Source organism: Pezoporus flaviventris, unplaced genomic scaffold (genome assembly GCF_033815535.1).
Source record: "Pezoporus flaviventris isolate CSIRO_AGI_PZ_B2104156 unplaced genomic scaffold, CSIRO_AGI_Pfla_v1 ptg000001l, whole genome shotgun sequence".
NCBI lineage: Eukaryota > Metazoa > Chordata > Aves > Psittaciformes > Psittacidae > Pezoporus > Pezoporus flaviventris.
In genome coordinates this window covers 17,949,152-17,971,358 of record NW_026892549.1, presented here as the reverse complement: position 1 = coordinate 17,971,358, position 22,207 = coordinate 17,949,152, and the positions used below count along the sequence as shown (strand labels likewise).

The 22,207-nt window shown below is 37.5% G+C and overlaps 1 protein-coding gene across 5 annotated transcripts in view; it reads left to right on the top strand.

Annotated features, from left to right (window-relative positions):
* BAZ2B (bromodomain adjacent to zinc finger domain 2B) overlaps positions 1–22,207 on the top strand; it is a 127,517-nt gene that overhangs the window by 20,852 nt on the left and 84,458 nt on the right. For all 5 annotated transcript variants that reach the window (XM_061446610.1, XM_061446619.1, XM_061446586.1 and 2 more), the window contains one exon: positions 16,436–16,478. The gene's annotated coding sequence lies outside the window, so the exon portion shown is untranslated. The remainder of the gene's footprint in view (positions 1–16,435; positions 16,479–22,207) is intronic.

The following is a 22,207-nucleotide window of genomic DNA, read 5'->3' as shown; positions in this document are numbered from 1 at the left end:
TTACGTGTGTTGTGGGTATAATAAACTGAATGTGGATTCCAGATACTAAGGTTTAATTTTTGGATCAAAATTATGTTTTCAGACTAAATTTGGTATGATTTCAATTAGAAAATGTTGGTCGCTTTTAAGTAACACAGATAGAACAATGTTTACGTCTGTAACTATGAACAATATGAAGTCCAGTTATTTCTGTTGGTGAAAATACCTTTGAATCATTCCCATGTGCACACATAAGTATTTCTTACTGAGGGTGCAGATATGCTAATGTGTGACATGCTAATTTGTCATCTTTTCATTCCAGTATTACAGGAGAGAACGAAAATTTGCATTGATGTATGAAACAAAACCTTGTCCTTATGAAATACATGCACATAAGAGACAGTGTTCCAGAGCTTTCATTTTAGTGGGGGATTTTTCAGAACCGAAGTCTGTGTGCTTAACAGTGTTCTGTGAAATGGATTGTGTGGATGGTTAGCTTATGGAGAACTGATAGCAGTTTCATCAGTAAAAGCAGGACTTGCCATTTTATTTAGTCAAATGTAAATGAAAAGCATAGGGTTTCAAAAAGTATAGTCATAGCTATTTTTTAATGTGAGTGAAGGGTTTTTTCCCTTTTTTTTTTTAAAGTCTTGTGGATTGGATCTCAGTGATGCCTTAGGTCACTGATTCACTTCCATACTGTAAACCAGACTACCAAGAGTCAGACTTGTTTGTCAGATATTAAAAAGCCTGCACAAATGGCTGCTTTATTGTTACATAAATCACACTGGTTTGTGCATGTGGCAGTAATTAACTTCTGTTCATGTCAGAAGAGAAGTTGTCATGTCATTGCTGAAAAACAGGTTTCAATATGTTTTTTTTTCTCGGCTAGCAAGTTAGGTGCCATTAGACCAGTATAAATTTAACTGATTTTGAACAGCAAAACTTTAAGACAATTTTTATGAGACTTGGAGAACTTTTTTTTTTTTTTTAGCAATACATTTAAGTTCCTTTTTTTCCTTTAATGGACTGTGTTGCACAGAAAACACATCTTTTAAAGAGTGTGGTCTCTGATTGATTGATTTTCAACTTCCCTGTGGCTTGCTTTCCTTGTTACTTTTAATGGGCCATCAAGAAGCAGTCAGGGGTCAGGTTACCAGGGGTCCGTAAATTGCTAACTGAAAGCAAGTATGTTAAGTTTACAACAAATGTATATCTTTACCATCTTTTCTTTTAAATAAACAATAGTTTGTTAATGAAAGTATTCCAGACTGGATTAACACTAATTTGCTTTAGTGTTGGTTTTTGGTTTGTGTTTTCCCCCTCCCAAGGTATTCAGATATTCATTGATAATTCAAGCAATATTTAAAAAAGCTTAGTTTTTTTTATCTCTCTTAGCTACCAATACTCTGGCTAGATGTTCTTTGGACTTGATTAGTAGCAGAGTTAAATCAGTGCTAAGAAGTGGTGGAAGTTTAATTCTTTAGCTGAAGCTCCCCCAGTCCTTAAGAAATGAAAAGACGGATATTCTAGTAACAAGAAACGCTATATTCAGACTTCAGCTAGCTTGTGGCCTCTTGCCCCATAGTGATTTGCAGTGGTCCCTTCCACCCGGGTTTTAGTGCCCTTTCTTTATGGTATTTTCTCCTTCAATCATCGGGCAGAGAACTTTCTCCTACAGGTTCATAAGTTACGTTGTCAACCTTTGTCTTAGCAGAAACCCAAGGCAAACCTGTGTTCTTACCCTGAACCTGAAAACTCAGAAGCTTATTTTTGCCCAGAAAGAGAAGGGAAGCAGAAGGCAAACAATCTGAAACACAAAGCTGTAGTTATTTTCAATAGGTAGCTATTGAAAAAATCTTCATGCTTGATGTAATTCATGCTACTGTTCACTTACTATCATCATCAGAAACTGTTGTACTAGGCTCATTGCTAGGAGAATGAATTTAATATATATGAATGGTTTGAAGTAAAAAAATTATGACTACCACTAGTTACTTTCTTTAGACTTGCTTTCTGTGCATATATTTATTTTAATTTTAATTTCAGGTTTTTTTCTTGTTCTCCTTGTATATGGCCAAGATTTACATCATCACTACAGCAAGACTTGGCTCATAGGAAAGAAGGGGCAGTATAGAGAAAACACTGTCACTCCTGGCACCAGCATCCATCACTCCTACCTCATTCTCAATTTTCTTCTAACTAGTAAGAGGTTAAATTGCCATCTTGCTTTATGCTTCAACTTCCAGTGATGTCTTGTAGTCAGTTGTTTTGGTCAAGTCTTTCATTAATATAATAGAACTGTGTTTTCCAGTAGTATGGAGAAACATCTGTATTGTATCTTTGAACTAGCTGCTGTCATAATTCTTTCTCCCATAAGAATTATCATAATTCATAAGCTGTTACCATAATTCTTTATCCCATTTCACTGTTTGAAATACAGTTAAATACATGCTGAAGGATAGAAGTGAAATTTGTCAGAAGTGTAGAGTTCTGTGTTGGGTTCTGAGCCCCTCGTTATGGGGAAGAGATGGAGCTACCGAGAACCACTAAATGGCTGTTAAGATGTTGAAGGGATTGTAGCATCTCTCCTATGAGGAAAGGCAGAGAGAGTTGGGAATCTTCGGCCTGGAGAAGAAGAGGCTCAAGGGGATCTTTCCGATGTGTATAAATACCTGGAGAGAGGATAAAGAGGACAGAGCCAGGCTCTTCTCGGAGGTGCCCAGTACTAGGAGGCAACAGGCACAAACTGAAACACAAGAGGTTCCCCCTGAACATCAGGAAACACTTTTTCACCATGAGGTTGACTGAGTGCTGACATAGGTTGCCCAGGGAGGTTTGTGAAGTCTTCTCCCTTGGAGATACTCCAGAGTTGCCTGTTCTGTACTGACACAGTACTGGACATCTGTCTGTCGTGGGCTCTGCTTGAGCAAGGGCATTAGGTGAGATGACCTCCCTTACAATCTCCACCACTCTGTGTGTCACTTATTTCATATTTTAGGGTGTTTTGGTGAATTTAGTTTTGTGTCAGAATAATACTAGGAGTGCATGCAGAGTTGCAGGTTTTGGCTAGAAGAGTAGGATATTGCTACAGTCTTGAAGTAATGTTTTCTAAAATTCAGAGGTCTTTAAGTTTCATTGGAATGAGATGCATGAGGATTGAAGTACAGTCTACCCAATGTGATCTTTAAAAAATAACTTTGTTATTCTGTTATTTCTTAGTTTATACTCTTTTGACAGTTAATGCACAGTGTTCCGAGAATTGAGAACTTCATAAAAGTGTGCCTTAAAAAAAATGGACATATGCAGAAATTACAAAATGGCTTTTCTTGCCCTGTTGTTAGATTGTGGTATGAGAGATCACAACACAGGTGATCTTAGTAACTTTGTGATAAACTGTGTGAGTGAGTACAGTGAAACCTGAGCATTATAGGTTAACCTTTTTGTTCTTTTTGTGCTTTTCCACGAAATAATAAAATGTTGTAGGTTGACAGAATGGAGCTACAGACAATAAAGTTGTGTATTTAGTTTAGGCACGGATAAAGTTGAACAGAATTAATCATCTGTTTTCAGGGGAAAACAAAGGAGCTAATTTTAATTAAAAAAATCAACTCTTCTCCCTCTCACCTCAGGTTTTGGGTAAGGGAGAATGTGCAATTTAAATATGTGCAGTAATCCATCAAAGACAGAACTGAAGAAATTGCTATTAAGTTTATAATTGCCAAGTCCCACTACATGTAAATTGCTTGTATCTGTTTTTTTTTTCCTTAACCAGGCATCACAGAGCTGTGGTATAAATGACACTATTAGTATAAATTAAAACAGTACTTACCTTCTCTTTGAGAGAAAATATTTTCCTCTTACTGGGAATATAGTTGTGCAGTGTGTAAGACTCCTTCACCTGACAGCAGTCTTATATCTGCTTTGTGGCTTTCTCAGTGCCTTTATTTTGCATGCTAGTAGGGAGCAACAAAACTTCTATTCTGGAGATTTGTGTGGTAGTGTCAGCTTCAGGGAAATGATCTTTCTGTAGTTCTGTGTTTAGGAAACTCTGTAGAACAGTCTTCATCCAACCAGTGGGTTGCTAGCATGTTTTATACCTGTACTTCTCGTGTGATATATCAACTATGTATGCCTGTCATATGGCTCATGTAATGTGTATTGACAGTTGAGGGATAAAAAAATGAAAGTGTCCATTGTACAATTGTTTTTCTATGATTCAGGCTTTTATATTGCCATTAATATAATCATTTGCATGTTGATCAATTGAACTTTTATTGCTCCCGAAGTGTAATAAGTTACTTTAAAGTAACTGCTTTAATTTGTTAAAGTATGTTCACTAGCTTAAGTTTTTTACAGTTAGAAGTTGACCTTTTAGTAGTCACTCCCCACTTCTGCAAACATGACGATGTTAAGGGTAATATGTAAACATACTGTGATTTTGAAAATTAGAAAAATCTGTGTTTTCCCCGTGTTCTTTGCTGTGCTAAAGTTAGCTTTCCAACTTCAGTGCCTTTTTTGGTAAGGCAGTAAACCTAAGAGATTAAACAAATACTTGAAAAAAAGCCCAAACAAAAAAAACCCTGTCCATAATAACAAACTTTAATTTTTACATCTTTTGTTGGTTACTTAGAAAAGTAATGCTGCCTTTACTATACATGTAACTAGGAAACACACTTTATGTTCCATTATCTTGTAATTTTCACTGTGCTTAGGAAGAACAGTGTTCCAATCTAAATGTACTGGAGTGATGTAAACCAATGAAGTTTACGACAAGATTTTTAATTAAAATATTTTACTAAACACAATTAAACGGGAAGGAAGATGCAGTATTTGAACCAGAAATGGTGTTCGTTGTTATCACAGCTTCTTCATACCCTGATGCATTTTTTTTTTATGTATTACTGCTACTTGCCTTACTTTACTAGGTATTTTTTAATGGCATCTCGCAATACAAGGCTATATAACTCAGATTTGAATATGTGCTGCTTCTCTAGTAGCCTAAAAGCAGCAGACTGTATCATTCTCAAGGACAGAACTGAGGAGCATGCATTGTGAAATACAGAAGAGGGGACGTGATATTACTAAAGGCGTAAAGTAAGTATTTCTCTGATCTGGTTTTTATGACAGATGCCAGTACAGGAGCCTATGGTAGTTATCTTGGAACAAAAAGCAAGAGCTGTAAACCGTAGATGTTTGGCCTACTGAAGGGTATGTGTGTGTGTTTGAACACATTGTATTATGGTGACTTGGTTTGTGGGTAGATGGAAACTGTTGGTCCCTGTGAGCAGAATATTCTAGTGCCTAAAAGCATTACACATTTATGCTTAAAGACGATAATGTTATCTTGGGCAGGAGTGAATTAGAATTACAATGTTTATAATGATCTTACTGTTAGATCTATTCTTGGAATTTTTGTGATGTATCTATAAAATATATGTATTGATACATAGTAAGTAATATAATCTTAGCATTATATAAGATTGTTTTTTCTGGAAGTGTTTTTGTTCTTGGGTTCTTCAGTAGTCCCCTGCCAAATAAGCTTTCAAATACACTGCACAGGATTTATTCCCTTCCCCCTCCCAAATTTCTGCTTGTGACTTGTTTTATGAAAACATGTTATGTCCTACCTGCTTCAGGTCATGTGATTTCTTGTGTATTTTAATCTGCAAAATGATTTTTTTTAATGCGTTGCACATCAAGAGAACAGTTACAACTAATGGTAGAAAGTACCCCTGCTTCTGCATCTAAAATACTACTTCTACACTGGGTCTAAATTAACTCTTCAGTGTCACACATTATGGGTGTTCTTTTTCTCCTATGATACCTCAGGTTCTAAATGGCAGGTGGCTGGTAGGATAGGTTTAGACTAGTTATTAGGAAGAAGTTCTTCCCTGTGAGGGTGATGAGGCACTGGCACAGGCTGCCCAGAGAAGCTGTGGCTGCCCCATCCCTGGTAGTGCTCAAGGCCAGGTTGGATTGGGCTTGGAGCAACCTGGTCTAGTGGAAGGTGTCCCTGCCCATGGCAGTGGAGTGGAACTAGATGATTTTTTTAATTAAAAAAAAAAAAAAATTACCCCCCCCCCCCCATTTTCCCCTTTCTCATAGGTTTGTGTTTTTCTTATTTTCTTCCCCTGATTGGCTTTTTAATCCTTATTTTCTCTTTTTCTCAGCTATGTTTTGTCTGTCTTTCATACTGTGCATGTTTCCCCAAGTCATGCAAAATGCAGTGGAGTTTCATTTGTGACTGGGGTTTCTGGCAGATAGGGCAATATGTGAGACAGTTACTGTGTATTTTTGGCAGACAGGAGCAGCAATGAGAATGCTGAAGTCACATCTTGCTGCTCCCTCCTTTGCTAGAGGTTACAACATACAGAGAAATACGTAGTCTCAAGGTAATGGTCAGTCTAAACAGAGGATGAAGATTCAATGTAGTAATATTCAGACTTTCTCTTGCTGTTCAGCTCAGAATGGCTGTTAAGGGATTAAATTGTACCACCTTCGCTGGAACGAAAGCTTAGTAATTTTCACATTTTTCTTTCATCTCCCACTGATGATGATGGCAGAAGGAGGAACAGTATTGTATTTTCACTGTCAGTGTTCCTTTCCTCAATTTATATGGGCATGATAAAGTTGTTAATCAACATGTCCCCACTTGTTAGAGAATGTTCTTGACATCATTCTTGTTTATCAAATGTACAGAAGTGACACACAGGGGAGGCTATATAGAATGGCCAGTGCTTTTTAGTCATAAATGTGCTTGCTGATCCCTGAAAGTGCTGAGTCAGAGAAAAATTCTGTCATGTCTGAGAACGTGGGAGTCGATGAAAACTAATTAAGTGATACAAAAACCTTTCAGCCCTTTTAGTCAAGCTTTGCCAGAAGATTGTTTTTTCACAAGTCTTGAATCTTGATCAGAATACCTAATCATGATGTAGATGTTCTTGTCACTGCTGACATCACTGCTTTCATCCATCATAACAGTGAAAGGTCCTGATGTAGAAAGGTTCATGGCGCAGGTGTCTGATGTGCTGACAGAGCTTTGGCGATCTGTGCAGCTTTTGTTTCTTCCAAAGGATTTTTTTTTTTAACGTGGTAGCTGAGTCTAGGAATCTCACCTTGTCAAGCTGCCTGAAATGGTCAGTGTTGTGAATGAAAAACCCTGCCTCAGCGTTCTGAAGTCTTTCACTTTTTAGCTTGAGTTTGATTTTGGTGGGAGGAAAATGATGTTACAAAACTGGCATGTTTCACATGAAAAAAACCAAAAATGACTTGAAGTAGTATACTTTTTTACTACTACTGAAATAAAAATAAAGCCTCAGATCAGTATTTAAGCTTACGCGGCCTGTTGTACTGAAGGAGAAATAAGCATGAAGGAGGGTACACTTTGCTGTTCACACAGTGTGTATGAGATTTTCAGCATTTGGAAATCGGGTTATGTGTGATCTAGTATGAGAGTAATGGTATTTTAAAAATGGACAAAAAATCAAATTTAAATTAATGAAGATTTGGGGGAAGGGTATCGTGATCATGTGTTGCTTGTGCTTTCATGAAGCAGTGCTGACATACAATAATAATTCCTGAATTTAGGACAGTTGTCATAAAAATGGATAACGCACATTTTCTGCTGCTCAAAAGGTGATTTCTTAGTACAATAAAACTGAATGAACATTTCTTACCTTCCTTCTGTTCTTACAAAGTTGAGATGTTAAATATCTCAGTTTCCTGCCACCTCTAGAATTTTATTAAATGTAAGTGAAAAATGGTTAGTTATTTGAGCAATGATATAAAGTAACAGTGTGAGAAAACAGGTATTTTGAGGGAAGACAAGTTCCATTTGGTTTTCTCCTTTCAAATACCTCATAGAGTGAGGAATGTACAGTTGCAAATGAGTGGAAGAAACAAAATGAACTTAAATTTTTGGTTTTAAGCTTAAATTAAGAGACACAGTGAAGCTCGATAATATTCAAGACAGGTTAATGTGTTGGTTTTTGGGGTTTCTGGGGTTTTGTTTTGTTTTTTTTTAGTACACCCCCCTCCTCCAGTTGCATTGTTCCTGTTTAGAAGGTACAGCAAAAGCTGTAAAGAGCTTAACCAATAAACAGCTGTGCATGGCAGCAGATGAGTGACTGATACAGGTTACTGCTGTATCTGTGCTGGCCAATAGTCTAGTGATTCACAGGGGTGAATGTGGCATCTCTGGGTGGGAGGCATTTTGTGCAGTGGCATTAATGATTCTCTTACATCATTGTTTCAGTGGGAATCTCCTGCTAAGGTCTCATCTGAAATACAGCGTATTTCTGTTTTGTTCCAGAACAATTACTCATGTTCAAGGAACTTGAAACTAAGGCGAGAAGAACTAGGATCCTCAGGGTAATCTGGGGATTTACAGAAGGGTCTGAAAGAACTTGGACTAGATTAGTTTACTGAAATGAAAAACCTGAGAATTTACATAGTCCTGCCCTATAGGGCTGCAAACTCCAAGGAAACCAGCATAAAGAATACAAAAACTGTGGGATTCAAGTGAATGGGATTAAACTGATAAAGAGCATGTTTTGTTTTGGCTGGAAACCTGAGGAGTGTAAAGTTGGGAGAAGGAAGCCAAATTTTAAGGTGACATTATGAGAAGGATCCTTTATGTGAAGGATTGTATGATGTGGGATGGGAAGGAAGGAGATCTGATCTGGGAAGTCTTTCCAGTTGTGTGCATTTTTTGGTATTAGTACATTTGTTTATAGAACACCAGGTTGGAAGGAGCCTCAAGGATCATCTGGTCCAACCTTTCTTGGCAAAGCATGACCTAGACTAGATGTCCCAGCATCTTGTCCAGCAGAATCTTAAAATTGCTCAATGCTAGTGAGGCCACTGCTTCCCTGTAGAGGTTGTTCCAATGGTGTGTTGTTCTCAGGGTATGGGGGAAGAAGTGCAAGCAGGTAGAACCCAACTACATAAGTCTTCTAGAAGAAATTAAACCCAGAACCCAAACTCTTGGGGAAAGCATGTGATTACTGGTTCTTAAATATTACACATACTGACTGATGCCCAGTCTTTACTAGCAGTAATATGCACACTGCTGAAATATGCTGCTGAAATACTAAACTCTTGGGGAGCTTCCAGTTTCCAAAATCATAAGTGATAATTTTGCTTTGGCAGATTAAAATTTTTCTGAAAGTGCATCACATATTTACGCAAAGCTTTAATGTGAACTGTACGGTCACAGTGGAGATCCTTTTTTTTTGACCAATCTTTTGTTCTAAATCCACATTTTTAATTTGTTCTCCACACATCAATTTCTCAAAGAACGTAAAACCCTTGCTTTCCTAAACTGTGTATTTTAGGGCCATGACTTCTCAATTCTGTTCAGCTATTCTGGTTGAATGGTTTTCCAAGAAGCAGATTGTCATGTGTTAGTCTTCCATGACTTTTCTGCTAAAACCTTTGAAAGTATCACTAATGGTGTATCTTGTCTTTCAGAGAGAAAGTTGCATCAGATTTTTCAAATATTTATGTAAGTTTTAGGGAACTACTGCCCCCAATTTATCAAATGTTCTTTCTATCAGGTTTTTGAGAACTACTAGTTATAAATGTTAACAGAAGTATGAAACAGTTGGGCAAAGTTCCGTAATCTCACTTTTTCAGTCTTTTATAATGCCATGACTTTGTTAGCTCTCCCATCTCAGTAAACTTCCAGAACAGACAAGTCCTGAATTACTAATGAAAACCAGGAAGAATATAACTTGAAGTCTCATGTTCCTTCAACCTTTGTTTGCAATATAATTAAAAAGGGCACCAAGTCGTTTCTTTGAAAGACAGGCATACTTTTGTAGCATGTTTTCATTGGAGAAAGAAGCAGATTGCAGTCAAGAAAGAAATTGTCTTGCCTCATAGCTTTATGAAAATGGTGCAGTTTTTGCTGCATTCTGCAGTGCTTTCAGATTCTAAGTTTTGATTTAATTGAGAAGATGCCATTTCGAGAATGTAAACCAGTTATTCTAGTCTTGCTTAAAAAAACATCTTGCAAAATGATAGCAGTAACAAAGGTGGGAATTCACCCCACCCTGTCTTCCCACTTAAGTCAAACCTCAGATAGCTCCATTAGCTCCATTTATATGCTAATACTAAGTATAGGAAACTTCCTTTTTCTTTACTTTGTACACAATAAGGAAATAATGCAGGAAGAAAAGATAAGGTTACCTTAGCATTACATAATTAATAGTGAAATCTGAAAATAAAAAGAATACAGTCTTTTGTGTCCACATTAGCTGTCCCATTCTCCAACTGAGAAACAACCATGACATCCCTGTGCCTGTATAATGCAGTGCAACTCAGCACTTTGCCTGTGCCTCTGCTCTGCTCTTGTGAGAACTCACCTGGAGTATTGTGTGCAGTTCTGGTGTCCTTAACATAAAAAGGACATGGAACTGTTGGAACAAGTCCAGAGAAGGGCCACGAGGATGATCGGGGGACTGGAGCACCTTCCGTATGAAGACAGGCTGAGAAAGTTGGGGCTGTTCAGCCTGGAGAAGAGAAGGCTGCGTGGAGACCTCATAGCAGCCTTCCAGTATCTGAAGGGGTGTGTAAGGATGCTGGGGAGGGACTCTTCATTACTGACTGTAGTGATAGGATGAGGGGTAACAGGTTCAAACTTAAACAGGGAAAGTTTAGACTGGATATAAGGAAGAAGTTCTTTACTGTAAGGGTGGTGAGGCACTGGAATGGGTTGCCCAGGGAGGTTGTGAATGCTCCATCCCTGGCAGTATTCAAGGCCAGGTTGGATGAAGCCTTGGGTGAGATGGTTTAGCGTGAGGTGTCCCTGCCCATGGCAGGGGGGTTGGAACTAGATGATCTAAAGGTCCTTTCCAACCCTAACTATTCTATGATTCTGTTCTGTGCTGCGTTGATACTGGGAAATACGAACATAAAAAAGCTTACAGTCTCCTCTTCCAGGCACTCTGTTTTCTGTTCTTTCTGTTCTTTTAAATATTCAGCTTCCACCTGTGTCCGTTGAATGTGGAATGTCCACTGTTTCTGGCTTTTTAGTTTCAAATTGCATTGGGATTTTGTTTGCATTTAAGGATACTTTGTTTTATGCTTCACAATAATTAGTTCTAAAAAGTCTAAAAAATTTAATCACAATAAAATGCTTTGCTGTTGGGCTTTATTACTGGAATATCTGAGTGCTGAAAGTGAAAAGAAACTACTTGCAGGGACTTGCGTTTTTGCACAACTGGAGCTTTCTGTGTTTGTGTGTATGTGCAGTTCTGTCAAGAAATAGAATATTTAGTGTGAAAACAGTGTTCTTTGGTCCTTGTTATTTTTTCTTTATGGATGGAGAAGTTTGTGTTGTGTCACTTCTTGAAGTTCATGTCAAATCATCTTTGAGGTTGAGTTCTAGCTTAGTTTTCCACTTAGTGTACAGTGTTTGTATACCTAAAGCACCTGTTTGCTCTCTACTTTGGACGCTGGACTAAAATTAGTCTGCGTGCTTCTAATCAGGGAGAAGAAAAATACTGAAATCAGTAAGGAACATATTACTTGTAAAAGAAGATGCTTCCTTAGGTTTCAGTTTTAAAATTTGAAGGCTTTAGTCTTTGTATATACATATCTGCAGGGAATAGTATGATTTCTGAAATCTCACAGTCTCTTGTTGTAGTCATGTTTTCCCTAGTTTTGCCCTATAAGTTAAAGTTGGATCTTTTTGTAGGTAATGTCTTTTTATTTGTTCTTTTTTTTTGGTATATGTTTGTTTTTTCTTTTATGCCTCTAAAAAACTTTCAGTAAGCATAGAAATCTGGATTATTCCTTGATCCTGCTTCTAAAAATAGTTTTTACGTGTAAATTTTATACCTGTAGTGCAAACCCTCACATAGCTAATGCAGACGAAATTTTGAGTAAAGCAGTCATGAGGATGGACTCTAGAGGAACTTACAATCCGAATCACATTTGCCGTGATATGTGTGCCTTTTAGTTGTTAGTTCGTCTGTGTTGGTGATCCAGTTGGATCTCTCAGATCTCTCAGTAAGTTGTAAAGTGAATGGTAGAAATGTGCACTAGGCAGCTGTAAGGTACTGAAGGCCCACAGCTATCGAAAGGATGTGCTGTTATTTCCACGTGAATGCTTACCTTTGTTTGCACTGTTTAATGCATTCTGGTTGTGATGATCAAAATTTTCTTGTTTTACACTTTTATTAGAAAAAGCAATTTATAGTCAACCATGTGGTTGGTACAATTTTCTGTCATGCCTTACTTGGTCTTAACTTGTGCTGAGGTGTTGCTGTGAGGAGCAGTCAGTCCCACTGCTGTGGCTGCATCCTTACCCTGTTTTACGTTGGCTTGTACTGCTTGCTCCGCTCAGTGAGGTGAATTGATCTGTTGGAAGATGTCTGTGTGTGTCAGTAGACTGCAGGCTGCTTTGCTGCAGCACATCTCAAACTCTGTTACAACAGGCTGTTCAGGAGCAGTATTGCTGAAATCCCGAGCATTTCAGAAGTACCTTGAGACAGGTTTTGATAGTGTCAGGATAGATGGTTTATTTAGAAGGAGTTGCAACCAGAAGCAATGGGATGAGAAGGAGAAACTGGAGTACTGTCAGTTAAAAACTATAAATAGACAAGGGAATAATTTTGGAAGATGTAGTATCTCTTTCCTGGAAACTTGTACAGCTCTCTGGGGGCTAACACATTCACAATGGAAGTACATCACACAGAATCCTGAACCAGCTTTGGACTGGTTAACTTATGTCTTAGTTAACAGTGTAGAGGCAGTAGTATGCAGCTGCTCATGGACTGAAGGAAAAAGCAGTAAATACTTGAAAATGAGCTGCACTGTGTTGTGTGCTGTAAGAAAATAGCTGTATTGTTTAGCTTAGCTTAACCTTGGCTGAAAACCTGTTACGCAGTCACAGTGGGATAGTAGTGTGCATATATCCTATTTACAGGAGAGTCTTTTGCCTCTCAAGAATCTATCAAGTGCTGTGGTAGATCTGTTTCTTTTTATCGTTGATTTTATGAGTTAGAAGTCTCACTACAATTAAATTTTAAACAAAGCAGCCTGAACATTTGGTTTCTGGCAGCCCAGTTTAAGCTTATAGGGTACAGACTTTGAGGGTTTCACAGTGCCCCACACTATGTATTTCTTATGTTGTCATATTTAATGTACTTCGTTATACTAAGGCCCTCGACCTTTTCTACACCACTTCCTCATGTGTTTGCTTATAATATGCAAATGTCCAATTAGGTGTTAGTTTGTTAACCAGAAAATTATCTTGCTCTTGAGTGCTACTTTGCTTTAGGAAGAAATGCACAACTACATCTACTTGGAGTAAAGAGTCATGTCTTTCAAACAAAGCAGGTTTATTATTTGCAAATTTCCAAGATCAAGTGTGAAATAATGGGTTTGCACCACTGATAATCATCATTTGAGTCTCTTGGGAGCACCAAATACATAGTGCTGGAAAAAGGGGAAGACATGAATTCTGCTTCATACGTAACCTTCAGATAATTTTTAAAGTCAAGCTAATTGAATGTGTTACATGTGTATCTGGCAGACAGGTGGAACGTACAGATGATGGCAAATGTAAGGTTACTCTGTTTAAAATAAAATAATTATTAGAGTTGCAAAAGTTTATTTTCTGCAGCTGCTGTGAAGGGAGAGAAGGTACAGTTTTTTTGTTAATGTGTTACAGGAAGGTGAAATTCCGTTATTGGAATGGGCAGTGTGTGGCTGAGATTTGCTAAGGTAATAAAGGTAGATTCAGAAGTCACAGGGAAACTGAACAGGAAGTGATAAGTGACACTTGATGACACAGCTGAAGCCATTCTTTGTGCTTTCATGATGGTGTGTTTAAGAGAATACTGTAACCATTTTGAAATGAATGGTATGTTTAAAACTAGAAAGAAGAGTTTCAAAGTAATGAATGCATTTTGCATAACATTGGTTTAATCTTGTGATAGAAATACAGAACATACAGCCTAAATGACACTGTTGTATCGTGGGACTTGGAGGGTTTGAATGGCACCCATCTTATTTTAAAAAAAGAAGTATAGAGTTATTCTGAGGATAAAGTAGAGGTTAGCTATGTCTACTTAAAGTGCCGTTGTATTTAAGAAAAATTCATGAGGCAAATTCCAAGCTATTCCAACACAAAATTTTAACGTTTCTTTGGTGGCAGGGAGGACGGGGTGTGGTGGGAGAGATTTCTTCAACATACAAGTTTCTTCTCCCTTTCAAAAGAAAAATTAGTTACTATGCCTGTTTTAGATGTCTTGGACATTTACTGACTGTGGTGAGTGCTCCTAATGTATTGAGGTAGCTTTCTGTAGTAAGTGAATAAAACTCTGTAAAATTAAATCTTTGGTCATTGGGAGGAGAACAACCTCAGTAATCTAAGACCATGCGTTAAATATATGTTATTAATAAGGAACAGACAGTGGTCTTTAGTTAACTTGGCAGTTTGTTTATTGTAAACATATACAGCTTATGGGAGAAGGAACCAGAACAGTGTGTGATGCGTTTTGTACCTGTCCATTTGTTTACTTGAGTAAGAAGTGGGAACTTAGATTTGATCTTGCATAAATATAATAGACAACTTCATTTTTGTTCTTAAAAACTGGATTTATTTAGTCAGGTTTACAGGTTTTGGTAGGCTATTCAGTGCCTTCAGGATTAATACCAAAACCAAAACTTAGCAGTGGCACAGCTATAAATGAGGCTACAAGTAGAATGTGTATGTGAAGTTACTACAGGCAGCAAGTATTTGAGCTTCAGCTAGTACAGGATATACCATGTTTCCAAATTAGAAGAAGAAATAGGACTTTGTCTTCTGCTTCCTGAAGGACAGTTCAGGGTTCTAGTCAGCCAGCACAATGGTTGTTGAGAGATTAGAAAAATACATACTTCCTTAAGCTTTTCCTCTCAAAATCTTTGCTCCCACTTTTTAAATGGCTAGTTTCTGTGTCGCATCTCCTTCCATTGATTTTTCTTTCTTGTTTCTGGTCTAGCAGGTTGGGGTTTTCTTTTGGTATTGTCAAAGCATGGCAATAGGATAGAGAAGGTAAACAGTAATGTTTTGATTTCTCCTTGGGAAAACAGGTGATTCCTTTCCTGTATAGGTTGATAATGCCACTGACCATTTTGAGGAATGATTTTTTTCCTAGCTGCCCTTTGGCAAGGGAGAAAAATGACTTTCCCTGGTAGGCCTGGGAGTCTAGTGTGACAGTAGTGACTGTAACAAACAAAAAATTGTTGGTGTTAATGCCCACATGTTTACAGGTTTTAATTTAAAAAATAATGGCTGTTATTGACGTAATTAGCTACCTAGATTTAAATTGTTACTCCAGTTACCAAACTCTGTAAGTTCTTGCTCATGTAGATGCCTGAAGTTTTGTTTGTGTGAGTTTATTAGTATGCTTTTGTCACTGCTCCACTGTGAGATAAGCCAGCTTTACGCTCCCTTAACTGTGATATTGTAGGAAAAAATTCCGGAGTAAACCCATCCATGTTTCTGCACATTTGCCTTTTTTTCCTAAAAAAAAAAAAAAAAAAAAAAGGAAGAAACTGTTCAGTGGGAACTAAAAGCCTCAAACAAACCAGTAAGTCCCTCTCCACCTTCCCGTTCTACCGTGGCATTTTCTGCTATGGAGGCAACTATGCTTAGTTGAAATTGTCTGTCAATGTAGCTGAAAAGAGCATTTACAAACTTTGTATAGCAAATGTATGTTTAATGCTGCAAAAGACATTTTTAAAACATCAAACTGTGAAATTTCACTGACTCTTTATTGAATTAGAAAATCCCAGCATTATCAGATTTCTACTACTATAGCAAGTAAGAAAATTGTTGTATTCCAAATGTTACATCTGTTATGCTGGTTTTCTTCCTACACAGTGTATGTGAGCTCTGTGTTTACTTGATCTTCTCAGGAAAAAAGATCTTGGAAGAAGACAATCCACTCAAGTGTTCAAAAATTATTTTTAGCTTTTAAATTTTCAGTGAAATACATGGGGATTTTGTACTGACATAGAGATGCTTCTGAATTCTCATGTGTAAGGAATGAAACTCTGGTTCTGTATAATAAAAATTGAAAATTCACATTAATTTCTGGGAGGTCAGAATTCTTTTTGCATTTTAACAGAAAGATTACTTTGATTTATTGTGTACATCAAAGGGGAACACAATTCACAATTTAGTGAGGGTAAAATGCGTATGTGTATTTAAACAGCTGGTTGGAAACAAAAATGTGATTATATAACATTTGGCTTAAACTATTCTTGTTTTAATAGCTTCATACCTGGCTGTGGGAAACAAAGTGTTTCACTACACTAGAAATACTTCGCTGCTGTGTTTGGTGGGGTTTCTTTTTGAGAAATGTTGCTGTTCTGCTTGAAGTCTCTTTGCCTTGTAAAAATTACTTGATGAAAAGATGGCTCAAGTGATCATTACTTTGTTTTGTGTTTGCAGCTTGCAGAACAGCAATGTCACAGAACTGACCACATTCATCACAGTAAGTAAGCCATAGCAATAAGCATTCTGATAATTTTGTGAGAAGCATAAATTGTATAGGCAAAGGGAAAATGTTATCTGCTGTATGACTTAGTGCTAAATTCTTCATCCAGGTCCTGATTTCAGCAAGACATTAAGCACAGTCCTAACTAAGACTTCTAGGTTCCTTAGTCCACATGTGCAACTCTTGAGTAGGTCTGTAACAATTAATACTATTGTAATTATTTCTAGATTTCTTTGGTGGCTTGAAATATAAATATTATAAAATGTAGTTTTAATGTGTTGCACATTTTCAATATACTGTTAGTAGTTTGATGCCTGACATTATACAGTTTAGGAAATATTTAAAATGAACTAAGAGATTGTGCAGGGGGTTTTGATTCCAAAAGCAGTAATAGCAGTTCTGAAAGGTATTCTGAATAGTCAGAGAATATGTGATATTTTGCTATGTGATGAGCATACCGTATTGTATTAATGCAGTTTAGGAATTTACATTTCCTAGATTGTTAGGAAATGAAGAGTTCTGGATTCACATCAATCTGCTTGGTATTTTTCAGGATAACTAAACAAAGTGTTTGTGTCTTACTCCAGTACTTTGTTTTGGACAAAGTTAACAGTGAAAACTGAAATAAGGGATTTCAAACAGAAAGCCTGACTGGCTTTGCTTAGCTCACAGATGCAACTTAGAGGCACACTTTTTGACGTTTATTGTATTTACTGTCTGTCAGGTACATAAAATAAGGGAGGAAGATCTGAAACAGATTTGAAATGGTTTTTCAAGTTTATTAGCATTGGTGCTACTCATATTAACCATCCGTTCTGTATACAAGTGCGATAATATTGCTCTGAAAATACCAAATAACATACTTAAATTTGTAATTACATATTGTAAGTTTATGTACAGTAATGAGATATATTTTGATTAACAAGAGCCTTGTAGGTCCGGGACAGGATACTGTGTGGTACATTGGAGTCTTATGTTTCATAGGGACCTTAATGTCCTCACCCCAGAGGTAACTTTACAATCAGTAAAGATAAAATTTAGGTTAAGCATCTAGATACATAGTTGTACTTGCCTTTTTAATTATGCAGAGATTTAATGTGAAGGTGCATTTGGTTATGGAAAAGGAACCTTTTTATACTTCCCCAAAACCTTCTGGGGCCTACAGTACAAGAAAGACAAAGACCTGTAAGAGCAAGTCCAGAGGAGTCCACAGCAGTGCTCAGGGGGCTGTAATCCCTCTCCTGTGAAGAAAGGCTGAGGAACATTCACATGTTTCCTCCTGGAGAAGGGAAGACTGCAGGGAGACCTGACTGTTGCCTTTCAAAATATAAAGGAGGATCATAAGAAAGGTAGAGAGATATTTTTTTTACCCGGGCCTGTAGTGATAGGACGAGGGGGAATGACTTTAAATTGACAGAGGAGAGATTTAGACTAGATATTAGGAAGAAGTTCTTCCCTGTGAGGGTGGTGAGGCCCTGGCACAGGTTGCTCAGAGAAGCTGTGGCTGCCCCATCCCTGGAAATGTTCAAGGGCTTTGAGCAGCTTGGTCTAGTGGAAGGTGTCCCTGCCTATGGCAGTGTGGGTTAGATTAGATGATCTTTAAGGTCCCTTCCATCCTGAACCATTCTGTAATTCTATGGAATCGTGAAATCGTTCTCTTAATTTCTTATAGTAATAATATTTGAAAAATAGCAGTTTGATTTTTTTGACAGTGTAGGTGGATGTACATTTAGCAAGCTCAGAAAAAAACTAAAAGCTTCCAAAAGAGCCCATCCCCCAAAGAACGTGAGAATTTACTTGGTTCATACATGTCTAACACCTGCAGATTTAATTATATCTTTACTTCAGTATAATAGCAACAATTAACATTGACTAAGAAACTAAAAATAATACTATTTTAAGTTTTATGTGCTTACAGTAATTATACAGAGTGTAAATAAAAGACAGAAGGCAATTACGCTTTTGTCTTAGTTTTGCATCTCAGTTATTTTGAGAAAATCATCTCATTAAAAATTGAAATAAAGGTAGTTTATGGCTGCATGTTTCTGATTTGTCTGCAAATATGGTCATTGCATGTGTAGGTCTATATGCTTGTATGTGTTTGGACTTATCAACGAAAACAAATTAACATGCAACATAAAGCAGTTATGGGATTGAAATTACAAAAATAACTGAAAGTTTCAAGGAAATAATAAACTCTGTATTTCTCTGTGAAATACCTAGTTTTATTGCAGTTTTATTTTAAAATAACAGACTACATTTGATGTATTGCATTTTATAATAGGAAGTCAGTTTAAAAAAATAACCAACCAAAAAGCAGCCACTACTGACAAAACATCTGGAGGAGTTACTCCCAGCTCTTTCAGTGCTGCTGCTGCAAACCAGATTTAATAATGGTTATTTATTGAAAGGGTTAAAGAGCAGATTTTGATTTTGTATTGTCAATCCATGATTAGCATCTGTTAGGAGGAATAAGTGTACAGATGTACAGATGGCAACTGGAGGAGCTCAGATGTAAATTGAATTTTTGGTAGTATCACTGTATTGTTAAGGCAAATTGATTCTGTCTTTGCAATAGCAGTGATCTGTTTTCACAAAAAAAAGTGTTGGTTTTGTTTACAGTTCCTTCAAAAGTTTAAAAGCTCAGAAATGTACATATGATTAAATAAGAGTTTTCACTTTGCTTTGGACTTCTTACAGAAAGCAGTGTTCTTAGCATTTAAATACAAAGCTTTGGCCACTCACGGGGAAATAAATATTTTTTCTAGTTGAATTTCAGTCTTAATATAAAGTAGCTGTATAATATAGATGCATAGGTTAAGAAGATATATCTAGTCAGCCATCAAAAAGATAGTTTTGCATACGTAGGTTGTTGCAACCTTACCTTTTGAATTTAAGTCTTCAGGAGCTTTTCTGCTGGTAGCTAATCTGAGCACTGTGTTCCTTTTTTCAACTAGAAAGTTGCTTTTAGGTACGACTTCACTGCAGGAAAACTCCAGAAAGTGTGGTTTGGGTAAGGGTTGCAGGCTCAAGGAGGGAGGTGCATTGTACATGGTTTATATTTATTTTGCTGTTACCAGAATATGTAATATTACTGTGAGTCATTTGATAATTGATCATATTGTTGAAGTCTTAAAAATCCTTAGGCAAAACTGAGCAGGCAACTGGGACCCTTAATTAAACAAACAATGAGAGTTCTTTTATTTTAAACTTGACAAGAGGAAGAGCTTAGATGGCTGTTAGGTGAGAAACTGATGTGAAAACGGAGCAGCTTGTAATGGAGCAGCTATTGATCAGCACCTCTCTTCAACCACGTGTGAAAGGCACAAGGTCTTGGTTTATTCTTGATTTGTGGTTCAAGCTCTCTTCTTTCATTTCTTGTAGTATTGGTAGGCCATAAACTGTTTACAAATTTATCTTAGCAGTAACTGAATAGAATAAAATAACTTTTTCGGAAACTTTTGCAGAGCAGGACAGACTGGGAGTAATAGCCATTGGGCCTTTGGGGTTCTGGCAGACAGCAAGCTGAACGTTAGCCATACACTCTTGCAGCAAAATAAGCTGACTGCATTATGGAGAGTATTAGCAAGAGTGTAGGCAGCAGTGTGAAGGAATTGAGTCCCACTGCCCTGTTTAGCCTTTGTGAGACCACATCTAGAGAGCTGTATCCTAATTTTTGGGGTCCTCAGTACAAGAAAGATAGTGATATACTTTAGTGAGTCCAGTAGCTGGCTACCAAGGGGAATGGGGAGCAAGAGTGCATGACATAATTCAGATGTGTGAGAGAATTGGAATCATCAGCCTTGAGGAGGCTTAGGGAAGCTAGTGGTTATCTTGAGGCGCTTAAAAGGTGTTAGAAGAAAAGTAAGATTCTTCTTGAAGTGTACAATGAAAAGAAGAGGCAAACGACACAAATTATTCAGAGGTTAAATTTGATTTGATAAAAGGGAAAATTTCCTGACAATGAGAGTCATCAAACTTCATGAACTGGCAATTTGCACTTCCAGTGCAGAACATGAGTTGTATCCTGGGCTGCATCAAAAGACAGGTGGCTGTCAGGTCAAAGGAGGCGATTCTTCCCTTTTACCTGCTCTGTTGAGATCCTCCCTGGAGCACTGCATCCACTTCTGGGATCCCCAGTGCCAGAAAGACATAGTCCTATCAGAGTGGGTCCACAAGAGACCACAACAGTGATCATAGGGTTGGAGCTCCTCTCCTATGAAGACAGGCTGAGAGAGTTGGGGTTGTTCAGCCTGGAGAAGAAAAGGCTCCAGGGAGACCTGGTTGTGGCTTTTCAATAAAGTGGAATCACAAGAAAGATGGAGTGAGCCTTTTTTATCAGTGTCTGTAGTGACAGGAGAAGAGGCAGTGGTTTTGAACAGAGTCAGTAGGTTTAGATTGGACACAAGGAAAAAAATCTTTACAGTGATGGCTTTGAGCAGGAGATGGGACCAGATCACCCCTGTAAGATTCTTTCAACATAAGCAATGCTATGATTTTATCTTAAATAGAAATTTTATCTTTTTCTTCAACTTTGTCTTTTTGTTCCAAGGATTTTTAAGGGAGAAAGGTAGAATTAGAGTAGCATCGAGGAACTGCTGAATCAAGTCAGTACGCCATAGCTGGGAATATGTGGTATAAGACAGCTGCTGTCTTATAGTCTCACAGTCTATAAGACTGTGAGAGTACTGGATTTCTAAGAGTCATTGGCTCTTGTTTTTTGCACTGTCCTTCCACATCCTTGGTGAGATCTTTCTTACAGCGTTGTCTCCCAGATCTGATGCTGAATACCTTACGTTGGTCACCTCCTTAGCCCTGCTGCATTGTAGTACATCTTGTCCAAGATGTGTTTGCTTTTCTGTTGTGCCTGGTTTTTCCCAGTTTGGGAAAAATTGTCTTAAATTTGGATGCACATTGGTGGTGCTCTTCAGGTTTGATTCTTGGGTGCAAAAAATAGTGAAGAAATTTCTGTTCTATATCTGACTTGAGACAATTATGTTTCGTGCAGGTGCTCCCTTGTATTCCGTAGTTTGCCAAACACTTTAACACCACTAAAACTCCAAAGTAATTAGCTAGTGGTAATGAGAAGATGGGTAGAGGTAGTTGAATTGCAGGTGAGATAAGAAATGACTGAAATGTATATTGATAGTAGGTGTAAAATTCAACTAGTTTGGTGGGTTTTGTTTTGTTGTTGTTGTTTGGTTTTGGTTTTTTTTTGTTTTTTTTTTTTTGTGAGAGATGTGATATGAGAGTGTCAGGTGGATAGCTCTAAGTCGTAAAATAAACATGTTGGATATGTATCTGTGTATATTTGATCCTACGCTTTCTAAGGCAAGCACAAAGGTAATGCCTGAACTTGTACAACCTTATACTGCAGTCTACCCAAGCCCCAGTTTGGTTTAGCTAGAGAAATTCTAAGGGCCAGTGTATTTTGGGGGATGAGCAGACTTTTTTTTCCCCCTAGGGATTTAGAAAAATATTCTTGGCTTAAATTCTGGTTATGTTTGGAATATGAAGAATAGCTTGAATAAAGTGAATAGTGGGCAGAGAGCATGTAAAATGGACCAGATTCAATTTATCAAACGTCTGATACTATTACTTCTGTAACAGGAAGAAGTAAAGATAGACAATGAGAAGAAAGGATGGGAGGCAAAGTTGAGGTTGTGAAATACTTACTTTACAGGTGTCATGAAGTAGATTTTCGTAAAGTTGGTTGCAAGCTTTGT